The sequence below is a fragment of the Giraffa tippelskirchi genome, chromosome 4 (assembly GCF_054371585.1).
Source record: "Giraffa tippelskirchi isolate mGirTip1 chromosome 4, T2T-mGirTip1v1.2.pri, whole genome shotgun sequence".
In the NCBI taxonomy this organism is placed as follows: Eukaryota; Metazoa; Chordata; class Mammalia; order Artiodactyla; family Giraffidae; genus Giraffa; species Giraffa tippelskirchi.
The window spans coordinates 83,684,775-83,701,758 of NC_137278.1; positions in this window are offsets into that span (position 1 = coordinate 83,684,775).

The following is a 16,984-nucleotide window of genomic DNA, read 5'->3' on the forward strand; positions in this document are numbered from 1 at the left end:
TAGTAACCCTCAGAAAATGTCATATATTTTTTAGCATATTAAATATGCGATAGTCTTGTAAAACTTCAAACCCTGATTCTGGAACAGCACACCTCTTTGAAATGGGGCATATGTACATAGGGAGCAATGAGAAAAAAAAGTAGGATAAAGTATAAGTCAGTACAGAGACCAGGGTATGTGAATGAAGCTGATAAACTGAGCTTTGAAGTTTTTGATCTTCAGTGGTCTCAGAACTCTGTTGCTTATAAGGTAAGATTAAAGGCCTTGAAAAATAACAAAGAATGCTTTAATTGAGTCCCATACAGATTCTGTTGCCTCATGAAGAATTATTGAGCCACTGTAAGAATTAGTTTTCTTAGAAAATGAGACTAAATTATTTCATAAGTTTTGACCATATGGGTAAAATGCAGTGAATGAGTTCTATCAGAAGTGAAAATGTTCTCTAGCTATAATTTTGATCATCATGAATCTGTGGTAAGTGGAACATGTTTGTAAGAAAAACATCTAATCCTCATGGCTTCTAGAGCCTACCATTAAAAATATTAGAAGCTTGATTTGCATCTATTATCCTACTGCCAACTCTAGTTTCAATCAAAAAAGCAGAGGTATCCTTAATAAAAAGTTCTTGTTCAAAAACACAACCAAATTAAAGATTTGCCCACTTAAATTATTTTTCTATATTACATGTCTCTCTTCTCTTTATTGCTTTTCCAGGTTTGACTTAGCAGTCTGGAGATTTTGCCAATTACTCTCCCATTTCTCAAGGCTTTATATTGTATTCAATTTTGTAACTGGTCCGCGTCTTAAAAACACACATGCCCTCAGGGTTAGGTATCATACAAAAGGTAATTGTAGATTTCATTTTACCCATAATTTGAATATGAAGCCTGTATAACTAAAGCCCTCCTATCCTTTTTAATGCTATCTTTCCAATCCTACTTGAGGGGAAAAATCCATATAAAAATTACAGTAGAATGAGTTTGACCTCTAGCTGTAATTTAGAGGTCCATGAATCTGTAGTAAATGACATTGGTTTAGAAGGAAATTTTCTAATCCTTATGACTTCTAAAGCCTTCCATTAAAAACAATTAGGGGCTTGTTTTTTTATCTATTATTTTACTTCCAAATTCTATTTTTTTTAAGATCTAGAAACATAGGCTCCTACAATAAAGCTTGATTTTTTAGACTTGTTTTTCAGATTGGTCTTCCCTCACAGTATGATGAAAATAAAAACAAATTCTTTTCCTATCTCTGGGCATGTGTATATGTGTGAATATATGAATTAAAAGAAAGACATTGCATATGTATGACTCAAAACAATACTTCTTTTTAAATTACTTATGTTAAAATTATCTCTACATGAATGTATTAATTCCAATCCCTAGAACAATACTATGAAGAATCTTTCATTTCCTCCTTTCATAGGCAAGAGAACAGAGGCCCATGGGTGTAAACTGATTAGCCCAGGGTCACCAAACCAGCAAATATTAAAACTGGAAGTTGAACCCAAGACTATTGAACTCCAAATTTCACATGTTCAATTTTAGCACATTGTTTTATTGAATTACACAAATTAAATATGGAAGAGAATAGTCCACTGAGGGTACAGATATTGGTAAATTTAAAAATACTGTTTAGGAAATTTCAGGCCAGGGGAAGTGATTAAGTAAAAAAAAAGATTATGAAAATAACTGAGTAAAATACATTCTGAATTATCACTTGCAAAGTAAACGTGGTTAAAACACTTGTTTGAGTTGTGGGAATAGAATATGGAGTGTGTATGCTGTTCATTAAGTATAACTACGAAAGTATTCCATAAGAACTCAAAATTTGCAAAGGTGATGGAATTATGATAATTGATAGAACGTTATTTCAGTATTAACTAACTTTCTTCTCAGTCCTTGACACTGTGTTAGTGAGTTTTCACCAGAATATAAATGATAGAGAAAGGGAAGGAGGATGAATTCTGTGCTCAAACACTCAGGCTCCATGGAGCTGAAAGAAAAGCAATATCCAACTTTCCACATCTTTTTTGTCTTGTAACAAATTTCTGCTTGATGCAGATATAGTCTAAGAATGTGAACTCAGAGACAATAGAAAGTTAAAATAATTAAAAAAAAACCTAGTAATTAGACTACCATATGACCAAGCAATCCCACAACTGGACATACACCCTGGGAAAACCGTAATTCAAAAAGATACATGTATCCCAGTGTTCACTGCAGCACTGTTTGCAATAGCCAGGACATGGAAGCAACTTTGATGTCCATCAACAGATGAATGAATAAAGAAGTTGTAGTACATACATTGAAATATTACTAAGCCATAAAAAGGAATGCATTTGAGTCAGTCCTAGTGAGGTGAATGAATCTAGAGCCTGTTATACAGAGTAAAGTAAGTCAGAAAGAGAAAAACAAATACATTTTAATGCATATATATGGAATATAGAAAAATAGTATTGATGAACCTGTATGCAGGGCAATAATAGAGACATCAACATGTATTACAGACTTGTGAACACAGCAAAGAAAGGAGAGAGTGGGACAAATTAAGAGAGTAGTATTAAAGCATATGCTACCATATGTAAAAGACAACTAGTGAGAAGTTGCCTTATAGCACAGGGAGTTCAACCCTGTGCTCTGTGACAACCTAGAGGAGTGGGATGGGGTTGAGGGTCAGAAGGAGGTTCAAGAGGGAGGGAATATACATATACTTACATACCAACATAGTGTTGTAAAGCAATTATCTGCCAATTAGAAATTCAAAAAAAATTATAAGCAATTTTATGTTAAGGAATTTGAAATATTAGAAATAACAATTTCTTAGGCAGATAAAATGAAACTACTACCAGAAATGAAATTAGAAGAAATTATAAAATCTAAAGTGAGTTATAGCTTTATTATTAGAATTAAATCTGAAATTGTCTTCATACAGAAACACAAGCTTCAAACATTAAAAGGTCAGATGATTCCAAACTTATGTAAACTCTTCCAGACCAAGGGTGACTTTCATACAAAATCCTTTAAAAAGCTATAACATAAATGAAAATCATAGGCCAATTTCATTCATAAACATAAATGTAAAAGCCCTAAATAAAACATCAAGATGAATCCAGCACAGTATTAAAATAGACATCATGCCCACATTGGTTTCACCCTAGCAATGCAAATATATTTTACCATTAGAAAATCTGTTTAGGTAATCTACCACTATACAAGATCATGGAAGAAGAACATATGATTATATTAATAGGCAAAAAAATTCAAATATTAACCAAACTAGGTATTAAGTGAGATTTTTTAATCCTCGTAATGAAAATCTAGTAACCTCAAAATCAAAAATTTAATTATTGGAGTAATATAAGAAATTATACCAGGATACCAGCTATGACCAGTTCTTTTCAACACAGTATTGGAAACTCTAGCCAGTGTAATATGATGAGAAAAGCAAATAGTAGATATTAAGATTGAAGGGAAGCAAAATTATTATTATTCCAGACTCGAATTTTCTACAACTTAACGAAACTGCCAATGGATTATTAACATTGTTGAGTGTAGCAAGAATGGTACAGAAAGAATAATTCTTATATACTAGCAACATAATTTGGAAAATTTAATATTTAAAAAAAACAATATTTGTCCATCTAAATTCCAAAAGTTCTCATCACAAGAAAAAAATATTTTCTATTTCTTTAATTTTTTGTTCTTATGAGATTATGAGTGTTTACTAAACTTATTGTAATCATCATTATATGATGTATGTAAGTCAAAATCATTACACTGTACACTTTAAATGTATATAGTGATCTTTGTCAATCGTACTGGAAGAAAAGTAAAAGAATAGAATGAACAAAAATAAAGATTAAAAAACAGCATTTGTAATAGCAATAAAATTATCAAGGAATAAATTTAACAAAATAGATGTGAGATCTTTCTAGAGAAAAGTATACATGTTATCAAAAAAGATTTTAGAAGTTCTAAATGCATGTAGAATTTTACCAGACATGGTTAAAAATCCTGTATTGTTATTATGTTACAAACGCTATTCAGATGCTTTATACCCATTCCTTCGTATACTTCCCATAGCAGTTATATAATGTAGACACTATTATTATTTTAATTTTTCAGGTAAGAAAACAGGAGTTACCAAGAGGTTAAATGACTTTCCTTTTGCTATCTGGAGATGGAAATGACAACTCACTCCAGTAATCTTGCCTGGAAAATCACATGGACAGAGGAGTGGCAGGCTACAGTCCATGGGGTCGCAAAGAGTTGGACACAACTGAGCGACTTCACTTTGCTATCTAGCTAGTGGATGGGGTTGTAGGATTCAAATCAGCAGACTTTCTCCAGAACCTGTGTACATTAATAGACAATACTTCCTCTTCAATAAAATATTAAGATGTTCCATTATCGATGCAGTGGTAGGGAGCTAGATAGAAGGAAATGAATTAAGAAAAAAAAAATATATATATATATATAACAGAAGTTTCGCTGCAGATCAGTGAGAAAGCATATTTAGTAAATGATAATAGGACCGTTGACTCTTTAGAAAAATAAAAATAAAATTAGATGTTTATCTCATTTCATATATAGCAGTCAATTAAAGTTTGAGTGGAAACAAATATCAAATTTTTAGGTGATAAAATAAGAGAATATCTTTAGGATTTGAAGTGGAAAAGGGTTTCTTTAAAAAGACACAAAATTTCCAAGCAATAGAAAAGAAATCAGTTCTTTTCATCAATGTCAGTATTTTAAAAGTGAAAGATAGCTCTTCTGAAATAGAAGATATTTACAAACATAGAAAATTTTTAAAATTTGGATTTGCAAAAATGATTCATTCTCTGTTTCTCATTCATTTATAAATTAAACAATTCAGCTATGTATTTACACATCTCTATATCAATATATATGGTACATATCTTGAAAGTTAAAACAAGAATCATCAATAAGCCAATGAAAAGATCCTCATCCTTTTTAATAATCACTAATGTGTGTGTGTGTGTGTGTGTGTGTGTGTGTGTATGCTCAGTAGTGTCCAACTCTGCAACCCCATGGGCTGTAGCCCACTAGACTCTTCTTTCCATGGAATTTTCCAGGCAAGAATGCTGCAATGGATTGCTATTCCATCTCAGGGACTCTTCCTGACCCAGGGATCAAACCCACATGTCTTGAATCTCTTGCATTGGCAGGCAGATTCTTTACCACTAGTGCCACCTGGGAATCACTCATGGCCACACATAATCTCAAGGTCAAATGAAAGAAGAATGAACAACATATAACTGTTGGATAGTATTCCCTAACATAGAGATAAAAAGGAAATAATTTATGTTTAATATGAGAAGAGATAACTATACAGTGTGGTTAATGTACAGAGAAGATTAAAATATAGCTGCACGTATCAAGTACATACTGGTGAATCTAGATCAGCTTTTTGGGGTCTTAAGAACTTGAGTCATTCCTAAAAATTAATAAAATTCCTCCAAAGAGAATTTTTCATATGGATTGTTTCTATCAATTTTTACTGTTTTAGAAATTCAAAGTGAGAAATTTTTAAAATATCTCATTTAAAAGATACAATAGTACATACATTTCATGTTAAGTTGAAACATATTATTAATGAAAAATAACATTTTACAAATAAGAAGAGTCAGAGGAATGGTGTCATTGTTTTACATTAATAAAAAAACCTCTTTACTGTCTAGTTTAGTAGAAGATAACTTGATTATATACATGATTTTCTATTCAATCTATTGCAATATGGTGTTTAGATTGAAATATAAAAAGAAAATTTGGCCTCATACTGATATGTAGTTAGAACAAGGAAGCACATTTTAGTAGTCTTTTCACATAATTGCAAATATATTTTATACTACACTAAAACTTGACAGATGGCAATTTCTTAAAGGTTAGTTTCAATGTGGAATCTTAAGCCTATAAAAATTTTTCATCTTTAGTTGAATTAAACCTTTTATATTCAGTTAAATTGATTTGACTTTATGTTGAATGAGTATTTTATTCATGAAAACGTTATGATATAAGGCATTCATCAAATAGAAAAATATTGGTTCCCTGAGTTTTGAGATCTTCCAAATGTTGATGCTTTTCATCATACAATATAAAAATAACACTAATATCACCACTCATTTCATCAGAAAAGTCTGTAACCTGTGAAAGGCTCTCCTCCTTACTGTGGAGGATACAAGTTTTCCAAAATTCTAATTTTTGCTTTTTGCCAATGTTGAAAGTTTGAATTTCATCCCTGGCAACGAATACTGTGAATTTTTCTTAAAATGGTATGCTTACTTCATTTTTGAGAAAACGTCTGCCAGATAACTCTGGGTAATCAGTTTGTCAGTTATCCTTTCCTGTAAAAATATGTTGAATGGAAAAAGCCAGGATTCAGTCTGTGAATTAAAAAAAGAAATTATATAAATGTTGTTCTTTGAGACAACCACTGTACTTTTGGTATGAAGCAGAAGTGCTCTGTATGCCTGTCCTATTTCGTCACACGGACTATTAAAAAATACAAGCTCAAGGGCTTATATTTAATAAAATAATAATTATTTTTGGTTTATCAAGGACATTTGTAAGTAAACTAGATTTTTTCTCTCTTTTCTTGCATGTGGTGGTGAAAAATAAATGAACACCAGTAAAGTTTGGTGCAACTGTTTTGATTCATGCTAATATGCTAGTTGTTTTACCCATTTCTTTAATTGCTTTTGCTTTAATATCATTACAGTAAAATTGGCAAATAAAAATCTTATGATTATGAAAATTGTTTTTACTTTCTTGACTTCTCAAATGGTCTTGACTGCTGAGGGTCAACAGAACAAATTTCGGGAAATTTGAGTCTAGAGATAATGGATTGCAAATGTACAAGTATGTTGATGCTTCAAATTTTGCAATGATAGAGAAAACAATAATTATAAAAATTATAAAAAAGTAATGGAAATTTTGCCTTACCAGAGTATCCTTTAATAAAGTAAGTATCCTTTAACACAGCCTAAAATTCACAGATAGAAGGAAGTTTGTTGTTCAGTCGCTAAGTTATGTTCGTCTTTGTGACCCCATGGACTGTAGCATGCCAGGCTTCCCTGTCCTTCACTATCTCCTGGAATTTGCTCAAACTCATATCCATTGAGTCAGTGATGCCATCCCACCATCTCATCCTCTGTCGCTCCCTTCTTCTCCTGCCCTCAATCTTTCCCAGCATCAGGGTCTTTTCCAATGAGTCAGCTCTTTGCATCAGGTGGCCAAAGTATTGGAGCTTCAGCTTCAGCACAGGTATAAGGAAGTAGTACAGCAAAAGGCATGTAGACCAGTGAATCAGACTGTAGAGTTGAGAGTCAGAAAGATATTCAAATATATTCTGGAATAAAATAAATGAAAATATAATCTGTCAATTAAGTGGAGAAAAAGGTGGCCTATTTATTCTATGGTATGTTCATAGTTGGTTCTGGATCTGATTGGAAAAAAATCAGATATATATATATATATATATATATACACAGTGTCATATGCCAAGTAAATTCTAGAAGGATTTTTTTTTAAGAAAATTTTAAAAGAATTGAAAAGAAAATTAGGATTATATTATGAAAATTTGAAGAGGGAATCTTCCTAAATAAGACTAAGAAATTAAACTACTAATATATATGCAGGAATGGAAGGAAATTCACTACAATGCAAAAAATAATAAATGCCAGGTTGGTTTCAAAATAATTATAAGACATATACAATTATTTATTGATCAGAAGGAAAAAAAAACTTCCAACAATTAATAAGAAAAAGACAAACTACCCAATAGAACACTGAGGAAAAAGGAAGAAAAGTGAAGTATTTAATAAACTTGAAAAAATCCTCAGCCTTACTCATAGTCAGGGAAATATAAATGAAAGCAAAAGAAGATACTATCTTTTTCATTGTCAAATTGGTAAAATAAAAAATGATAAATTCCAGTGATGACAAGAAAGAAAATGTGGTAATGGTAATTATCAATTACCTGTAATATATGTGAAAATGATATGGTAACATTTATTACAGACTATTAAGACACATAAGTAGCAAAATAATGTTTATAGTATATAACACTCTGTAGGTATATATACATACATGCATGCATATCAATATATATATATATATCAATACTTACATACATACATGAGAAAGAAGAAATTGGAAATTGAGAGGGCAAGCAGTGGAAGGTTTAATATTTTTCCTTTAAAATAGTTTTGTGTTTGTCACCTGTTTTGAGTTTATATGTATGCTAATTTTTTAATGAAGTAGATATTGTGAAGAAACATTAAAAACCATAATTGTCTTATATCTAGCACTTTGCTCTCCATGCAAGTGCTATGAAATGTAAGGAAAAGAATAAAAATAGTCAGCTGAACAATTTAGATTAACTTATTAATTTTGGTACCTATGCTAATTTGATGTTTGATCTAAAACATGCATAATGACTCAAATTATTTCACTATACTTCATTTATCAGTCTGTCCTAATATCAAGACCACACTCTCTTAATTATGAATAGTGAATTCATGTATACAATAGGACAAGTACCACTTCTCTTTTTTTTAGTAGCTTTGCCTAATATTAATCCTAAAGTTTTCTAAACACATAAAAATATCTAATAATGAAAGAAACAACTTTTTAATTTATTTAGGTATTACTTAACAGCACAATAAAATTTTGCATTCTTTTATTAGTTCATTCTCCAGTACTTACTATTCCCTCATACTATTTCAAATGATGTATTATATGTAATTATTTTTCTAGTTGTTGCTTGTGTAAAATATAAATGACTTTGTATAATAATTTTATACTCTTACTTCTTTTGGTAAGCTCTCCAATTATTATTTCAATAGATTGCAGATTCTTTTCTGCCTTGGAACTCAAATTTATTCTTATTCTGTTACATTGGCTTGCAGATTCTTTTCTGCATTGAAACTCAAATTTATTCTTATTCTATTACATTGGCTTGGATTGCCAAGGGCAAGACACACTAAAATTACAGAAAAACTAGCTAATCTGATCACACCGACAACAGCCTTGTCTATCTCAATGCAACTAAGCCATGCTGTGTGGGGCCACCCAAGACGGATGGGTCATGATGGAGAGGTCTGACAGAATGTGGTCCACTGAAGAAGGACATGGCAAACCACTTCAGTATTCTTGTCTTGAGAACCCCATGAACAGTATGAAAAGGCAAAAAGATAGGACACTGAAAGATGAACTCCCCAGGTCAGTAGGTGTCCAATATGCTACTGGAGATCAGTGGAGAAATAACTCCAGAAAGAATGATGGGATGGAGCCAAAGCAAAAACAATACCCAACTGTGGATGTGACTGGTGATAGAAGCAAAGTCCGATGCTGTAAAGAGCAATGTTGCATAGGAACCTGGAATGTTAGGTCCATGAATCAAGGCAAATTGGAAGTGGTCAAACAGGAGATGGCAAGAGTGAACATCGACATTCTAGGAATCAGTGAACTAAGATGGACTGGAATGGGTGAATTTAACTCAGATGACCATTATATCTACTACAGTGGGCAAGAATCCCTTAGAAGAAATGGACTAGCCATCATGGTCAACAAAAAATGCACTACTTGGATGCAATCTCAAAAAAGACAGAATGATCTCTGTTCGTTTCCAAGTCAAACCATTCAATATCACAGTAATCCAAGTCTATGCCCTGACGAGTAATGCTGAAGAAACTGAAGTTGAACGGTTCTATGAAGACCTAGAAGACCTTTTAGAACTAACACCCAAAAAAGAAGTCCTTTTCATTATAGGGGACTGGAATGCAAACGTAGGAAGTCAGGAAACACCTGATGTAACAGGCAAATTTGGCCTTGGAGTACAGAATGAAGCAGGGCAAAGGCTAATAGAGTTTTGCCAAGAGAACGCACTGGTCATAGCAAACATTCTCTTTCAACAACACAAGAGAAGACTCTACATGTGGACATCACCAGATGGTCAACACCGAAATCAGATTGATTACATTCTTTGTAGCCAAAGATGGAGAAGCTCTATACAGTCAGCAAAAACAAGACCGGGAGCAGACTGTGGCTCAGATCATGAACTGCTTATTGCCAAATTCAGACTTAAATTGAAGAAAGTAGGGAAAACCACTAGTCCATTCAGGTATGACCTAGATCAAATCCCTTATGAGTATACAGTGGAGGTGAGAAATAGATTTAAGGGACTAGATCTTATAGACAGAGTGCCTGATGAACTATGGACACAGGTTCGTGACATTGTACAGGAGACAGGGATCAAGACCATCCCCATGGAAAAGAAATGCAAAAAATGCAAAAAAGCAAAATGGCTGTCTGAAGAAGCCTTACAGATAGCTGGGAAGAGAAGAGAAGGGAAAAGCAAAGGAGAAAGAGAAAGATATTCCCATCTGAATGCAGAGTTCCAAAGAAAAGCAATGAGAGATAAGAAAGACTTCCTCAGCGATTAATGCAAAGAAATAGAGGAAAACAACAGAAAGGGAAAGACTAGAGATCCATTCAAGAAAATTAGAGATACCAAGGGAACATTTCATGCAAAGATGGGCTCGATAAAAGACAGAAATGGTATGGACCTAACAGAAGCAGAAGATATTAAGAAGAGATGGCAAGAATACACAGAACTGTACAAAAAAGATCTTCACGACCCAGATAATAATGACGGTGTGATCATTCACCTAGAGCCAGACATCCTGGAATATGAAGTCAAGTGGGCCTTAGAAAGTATCACTAAGAACAAAGCTAGTGGTGGTGATGGAATTCCAGTTGAGCTATTTCAAATCCTCAAAGATGATGCTGTGAAAGTGCCGCACTCAATATGCCAGCAAATTTGGAAAACTCAGCAGTGACCTTAGGACTGGGAAAGGTCAGTTTTCATCCCAATCTCAAAGAAAGGCAATGCCAAAGAATGCTCAAACTACCGCACAATTGCACTCATCTCACACACTAGTAAAGTAATGCTCAAAATCTCCAAGCCAGGCTTCAGCAATACGTGAACCGTGGACTTCCAGATGTTCAAGCTGGTTTTAGAAAAGGCAGAGGAACCAGAGATCAAATTGCCAATATCCGCTGGATCATCGAAAAAGCAAGAGAGTTCCAGAAAATCATCTATTTCTTCTTTATTGACTATGCCAAAGCCTTTGACTGTGTGGATCACAATAAACGGTGGAAAATTCTGAAAGAGATGGGAATACCAGACCATCTGACCTGTCTCTTGAGAAACCTGTATGCAGGTCAGGAAGCAACAGTTAGAACTGGATATGGAACAACAGACTGGTTCCAAATAGGAAAAGGAGTACGTCAAGGCTGTATATTGTCACCCTGCTTATTTAACTTATATGCAGAGTACATCATGAGAAACGTTGGGCTGGAAGAAACACAAGCTGAAATCAAGATTTTAGGGAGAAATATCAATAACCTCAGATATGCAGATGACACCACCCTTATGGCAGAAAGTGAAGAAGAACTAAAGAGCCTCTTGATGAAAGTGAAAGAAGAGTGTGAAAAAGTTGGCTTTAAGCTCAACGTTCAGAAAACTAAGATCATGGCATCTGGTTCCATCACTTCATGGGAAATAGATGGGGAAACAGTGGAAACAGTGTCAGATTTTATTTTTTTGGGCTCCAAAATCACTGCTGATGGTGATTGCAGCCATGAAATTAAAAGACGCTTATTCCTTGGAAGGAAGGTTATGGCCAAACTAGATAGCATATTGAAAAGCAGAGACATTACTTTGCCAACAAAAGTCCATCTAGTCAAGGCTATGGTTTTCCAGTGGTCATGTATGGATGTGAGAGGTGGACGGTGAAGAAAGCTGAGCGCCGCTGAATTGATGCTTTTGAACCATGGTTTTGGAGAAGACTCTTGAGAGTCCCTTGGAATGCAAGGAGATCCAACCAGTCCATCCTAAAGGAGAGATCCATCCTGGGTGTTCATTGGAAGGACTGATGTTGAAGCTGAAACTCCAATACTTTGGCCACCTCATGCAAAGAGTTGACTCATTTGAAAAGACCCTAATGCTGGAAAGGATTGGGGGTCGGAGGAGAAGGGGACGACAGAGGATGAGATGGCTGGATGGCATCACTGACTCGATGGACATGGGTTTGGGTAAACTCCGGGTGTTGGTGATGGACAGGGAGGCCTGGCGTGCTGCAAATCATGGGGTCACAAAGAGTTGGACACGACTGAGCTACTGAACTGGACTGGATTGCCAATAAAATGCCATAAGGTACATTTCTCTTTTATAACTTATTTGTCAGGAAATAGTTCTAACATTTAGATTGCATTTACTGTATGTATAAATTATCATTCCTTTAATTTTTCATATACTAATACTTTTTTATGTAAGGTGAGTATTTTGACATGTTTGTAAGTGCATTGTCTGTGATGATTATATATTTTGTCTCTTTTCACTAGGTAATGTGCTAAATTAATTATAAAATTTTCTAATATTAAAATTTTACCATTTACTTTATGAATTTTATTGAGGTTCTATTCTACTTCAGTGGTCAATTTATATTCCTTTACACCATTAAAAGTAGATGTATTCTCTTTTCAAAACATAAATTCTTATTTATAAACCAATGATGTTAATTGTAATTTTGGGTCCTCTCTACCATTATTTTTTTTTCCCCTTCATGTGTCTTGTGATAGAGTGTTAAGACAAATTAACAATAAATAGTTTCATACCTTTAAAATTTCTTCCCATATTTCCTGTAGTGCTAGTTTTCTTTATTTTAAAACTATCTATATTTGCTACATAAAGATTCATTTTCATTTTGGATTATATTTTTGTATTCATATCTGTCACATTAATTTTGCTTGGACAATGTTTAACCTATTTTGAAATAATTTTGTGATTATTATAAATACTTTCTAATAAACACAGTATTTTATGCATTTAGAAGACTTTCCAGTGGGAAAAATGAGGAAGGATATTGTATAGTAGATAAAAGCAGTACATAGAAGCAAGTTAATGTCTGGGATCACAATAATTTTCACTAGAATCCTTATTTCTTCTGTTAATGGAAGTGAGGTTTCATGCAAGTAATAGACTCATTTTAAAATTGTAATAAAGAAAATGTGTAGTTCATAAGTTGATATGATGATTGAACTGCCTAAATCATAGTGCTTGCATACGGTTTGATTACTATTATTGTTAGCTGTTTTTTTTTTTTCTCCTTACGTTGGCCTTGATGAGACAGAGTTATGGATGGCAGATAGAAAAGAGGTATTCCAAGAAGAGAAAAATAGTTTGGACTAGGATTTTGATTTATAAAAGAAAACATATTTAAGATAACCTCCTGAGGAAAGTCAATATTCAGGGTAGAAGGAAACAAAATATAAATGAATTAGGAACTGTTGAATGATATGCTGAGGTTTGTTTTTTATTTTATTATAGTTATTTAAAAACTACTGACCTCAAAATGGTACACTTGAATTATGGGATAGAAGTATGGTCATAGAAAATATTTGTGTTTTTTGTTTTACTTTTATGTCTTGACCACATTTCTTGCCAGAAAATTGATAAATACTTTATGATATGCTGCTTTTAGCTGTGTATTTGTTTTATCTTTTCTGTGAATCTGGCTGCAGGAAAGGCATAATCTGTGTCCTTAATGCCAAATCATAGATAAACTTAAACCCTGTTTACTGACCTGAAGCTAGAAATTGACATTATGGGATCAATTATTAGCTATCTGAAGAAAGGTGAGTTTGAGATAAGCTAGACAATGGATTAAAAGATTTAAAAATATTGACTGGTCATTCCAGTTTTGAAAAGCAGAAAAAAAATCAGGAGATATTTTTTAATTAGAGATCAAGGATTATTAAATGTAAAATACATGAGCAGATTTTCCTCAACTTTTGATGGGGTTACATACCAACAAACTCATCATAAGTTGAAAATATCGTAAATTGAAATTACACTTAATTCACCATAGTGAACATTATAGTTTAGCCTAGCCTACCTTAAACATGCTCAGAGCATTTACATTAGCCTACAGTTGGGCAAAATAATACATGGCCAACTTCATACAAAAATTACTGAGTATCATAATTTATTGATTACTGTAATGAAAGTGAAAAACAGGATGGTGGTTTGGGTACAGAATACTTGTAAGTGTGTGGGTTGTTTACCCTTGTGATCATACACCTGACTGGGAGCTGGGGCTGCTGCCACTGTCCAGCATCACAAGAGAGTATCAGACAGCATATCAATAGACTTCCCTGTAGCTCAGATGGTAAAGAATTTGCCTGCAATGCAGGAGACCTGGATTCCATTCCCTCAGTCAAGAAGATCCCCTGGAGAAGGAAATAGCAACGCATTCCAGTATTCTTGCCTGGAAAATTCCATGGACAGAGGAGCCTGGTGGGCTACAGTCCATGGGGTACAAAGAGTCAGACATGACTGAGCGACTAATACCCACACAGCCCAGAAAAAGATCAAAATTCGAAGTTTGGTTTCTGCTGAATGCTTTTTATTGTTGCAACATCATAAAGTCAAAAAATTTTAAGTGAAGAGCTGTCTGTGTTTGTATAATAATATGTATGTATGTATGTTGTTGTTTAATCGCCAAGTCAAGTCCAATTCTTTGTGGCCCCATGGACTGTAGACCTCTAGGCTCCTCTGTTCATGGGATTCCCCAGGCAAGAATACTGGAGTGGGTTGCTATTTCCTTCTCCGGGGGATCTTCCTGACCGAGGGATCAAACCCTCATTTCCTGCATTGGCAGGAGGATTCTTTACCACCGAGCCACCTGGGAAGCCCAAGAATATGTATATGTATATGAATATGTATCAGTTCAGTCCAGTTGCTCAGTCATGTCCAACTCTTTGTGACTCCATGGACTGCAGCATGCCTGGCCTCCCTGTCCATCACCAACTCCCAGAGTTTACTCAAACTCATGTGCACTGAGTCAGTGATGGCATCCAACCATCTCATCCTCTGTCGTCCCCTCCTCCTCCTCCCTTCAATCTTTCCCAGCATCAGGGTCTTTTCAAATGAGTCAGTTTTTTGCATCAGGTGGCCATAGTATTAGAGTTTCAACTTCAGCATCAGCCCTTTCAGTGAATATTCAGGACTGATTTCCTCTAGGATGGGTTGATTGGATCTCCTTGCAGTCCAAGGGGCTCTTGAGAGTTTTCTCCAACACCACGGTTCAAAAGCATCAATTCTTCGGTGCTCAGCTTTCTTTATAGTCCAACTATCATATACATGCATGACTACTGGAAAAACCATAACTTTGACTAGACAGACCTTTGTTGGTAAAATAATGTCTCTGCTTTTTAATATGCCGTCTAAATTGGTCATAGCTTTTCTTCCAAGGAGCAAGTGTCTTTTAATTTCATGGCTGCAGTAACCATCTGCAGTGATTTGGGAGCCCCCCCCCACTACCTCCCCCCCCCCAAAAAAAAAGCACCACAGAGACTGAGACAGAACTGTGTTTGAGCATTTCCTGAGGAGGTAAGGGTCAGCAGTGGACTACTGGGGCAAGGGCTCTGGTGCAGTAGACCTGGGTATGGCATAAGCCCACTTGGAGGAGGTCGCCATTAACCCCACCATAGAGCCGCCAGAACTTATACACGACTGGGGAAACAGACTCTTGGAGGGCACAAACAGAAACTTGTGCACACCAGGACTCAGGAGAAAGGAGCAGTGACCCACAAGAGACTGACCCAGACTTGCCTGTGAGTGTCTAAGAGTCTCCAGCAGAGGTGTGGTTCAGCAGTGGCCTGCTGCAAGATTGGGGGCACTGAGTGTAGCAGTGCATGCATTGGACCTTTTGAAGGAGGTCACCATTATCTTCATTACCTCCAGCATAGTTTGGCCTCAGGGCAAATAACAGGGAAAGAACACAGCCCCGAACATCAAGAGAAAATTGGATTAAAGATTTACTGAGCATGGCCTTGCCCATCAGAACAAGACCCAGTTTCCCCCTCAGTCAGTCTCTCCCATCAGGAAGCTTCCATAAGCCTCTTATCCTTCTCCATTAGAGAGCAGACAGACTGAAAACCACAATCACAGAAAACTATCCAATCTGATCAGATGGACCACAGCCTTGTCTAACTTAATGAAACTATGAGCCATGCCATGTAGGGCCACCCAAGACAGACAGGTCATGGTGAAGAGTTCTGACAAAACATGGTCCACTGGAGAAGGGAATGGCAAACCACATCAGTATTCTTGCCTCGAGAACCCCATGAACAGTATAAATATGTATATATACACATAACTCAATTAGCTGAAATAACCTTGCCTTATAGTAAAATCTTTTTAGCATTGAAGTCCAATTTTTCTATTGTTGTTGTTCAGCTAAATCGTGTCTGACTCTTTGCAACCCCATGAACTGCAGCACACCAGGCTTCCCTATCATTCACTATCTCTTAGAGTTTGTTCAAACTCATGTCCATTGAGTCAGTGATACTATTTAACCATATCATTCTGTATTGCTCCCTTCTCCTTTTGCCTTCAATCTTTCCAAGCATCAGAGTCTTTTCCAGCAAGCTGGCTCCTCATATCAGGTGACCAAAGTATTACAGGCTCAGCTTCAGTATCAGTCCTTTCAATGAATATTCAGGGTTGATTTCCTTTAGGATTGGCTAATTTGATGTCCTTGCAGTCCAAGGGACTCTCAAGAGTCTCTTCAGCACCACAGTTCAAAAGCATTAATTCTTTGGCACTCAGCCTTCTTTACGGTCCAACTCTCACATCCATACATGACTACTGGAAACACCATGATTTTGACTATAGGGACGTTTGTCAGCAAAGTGATGTCTCTGCTTAATTTTAATATGTTGTCTAGGTTTGTCATAGCTTTCCTTCCAAGGAGAAAATGTCTTTTAATTTCATGGCTACAGTTATTGTCAGCAATGATTTTGGAGCCCAAGAAAATCAAATCTGTCACTGCTTCCACTTTTTCCTCTTCTATTTGCCATGAAGTGATGGGACCAGATACCATGATCTTAGT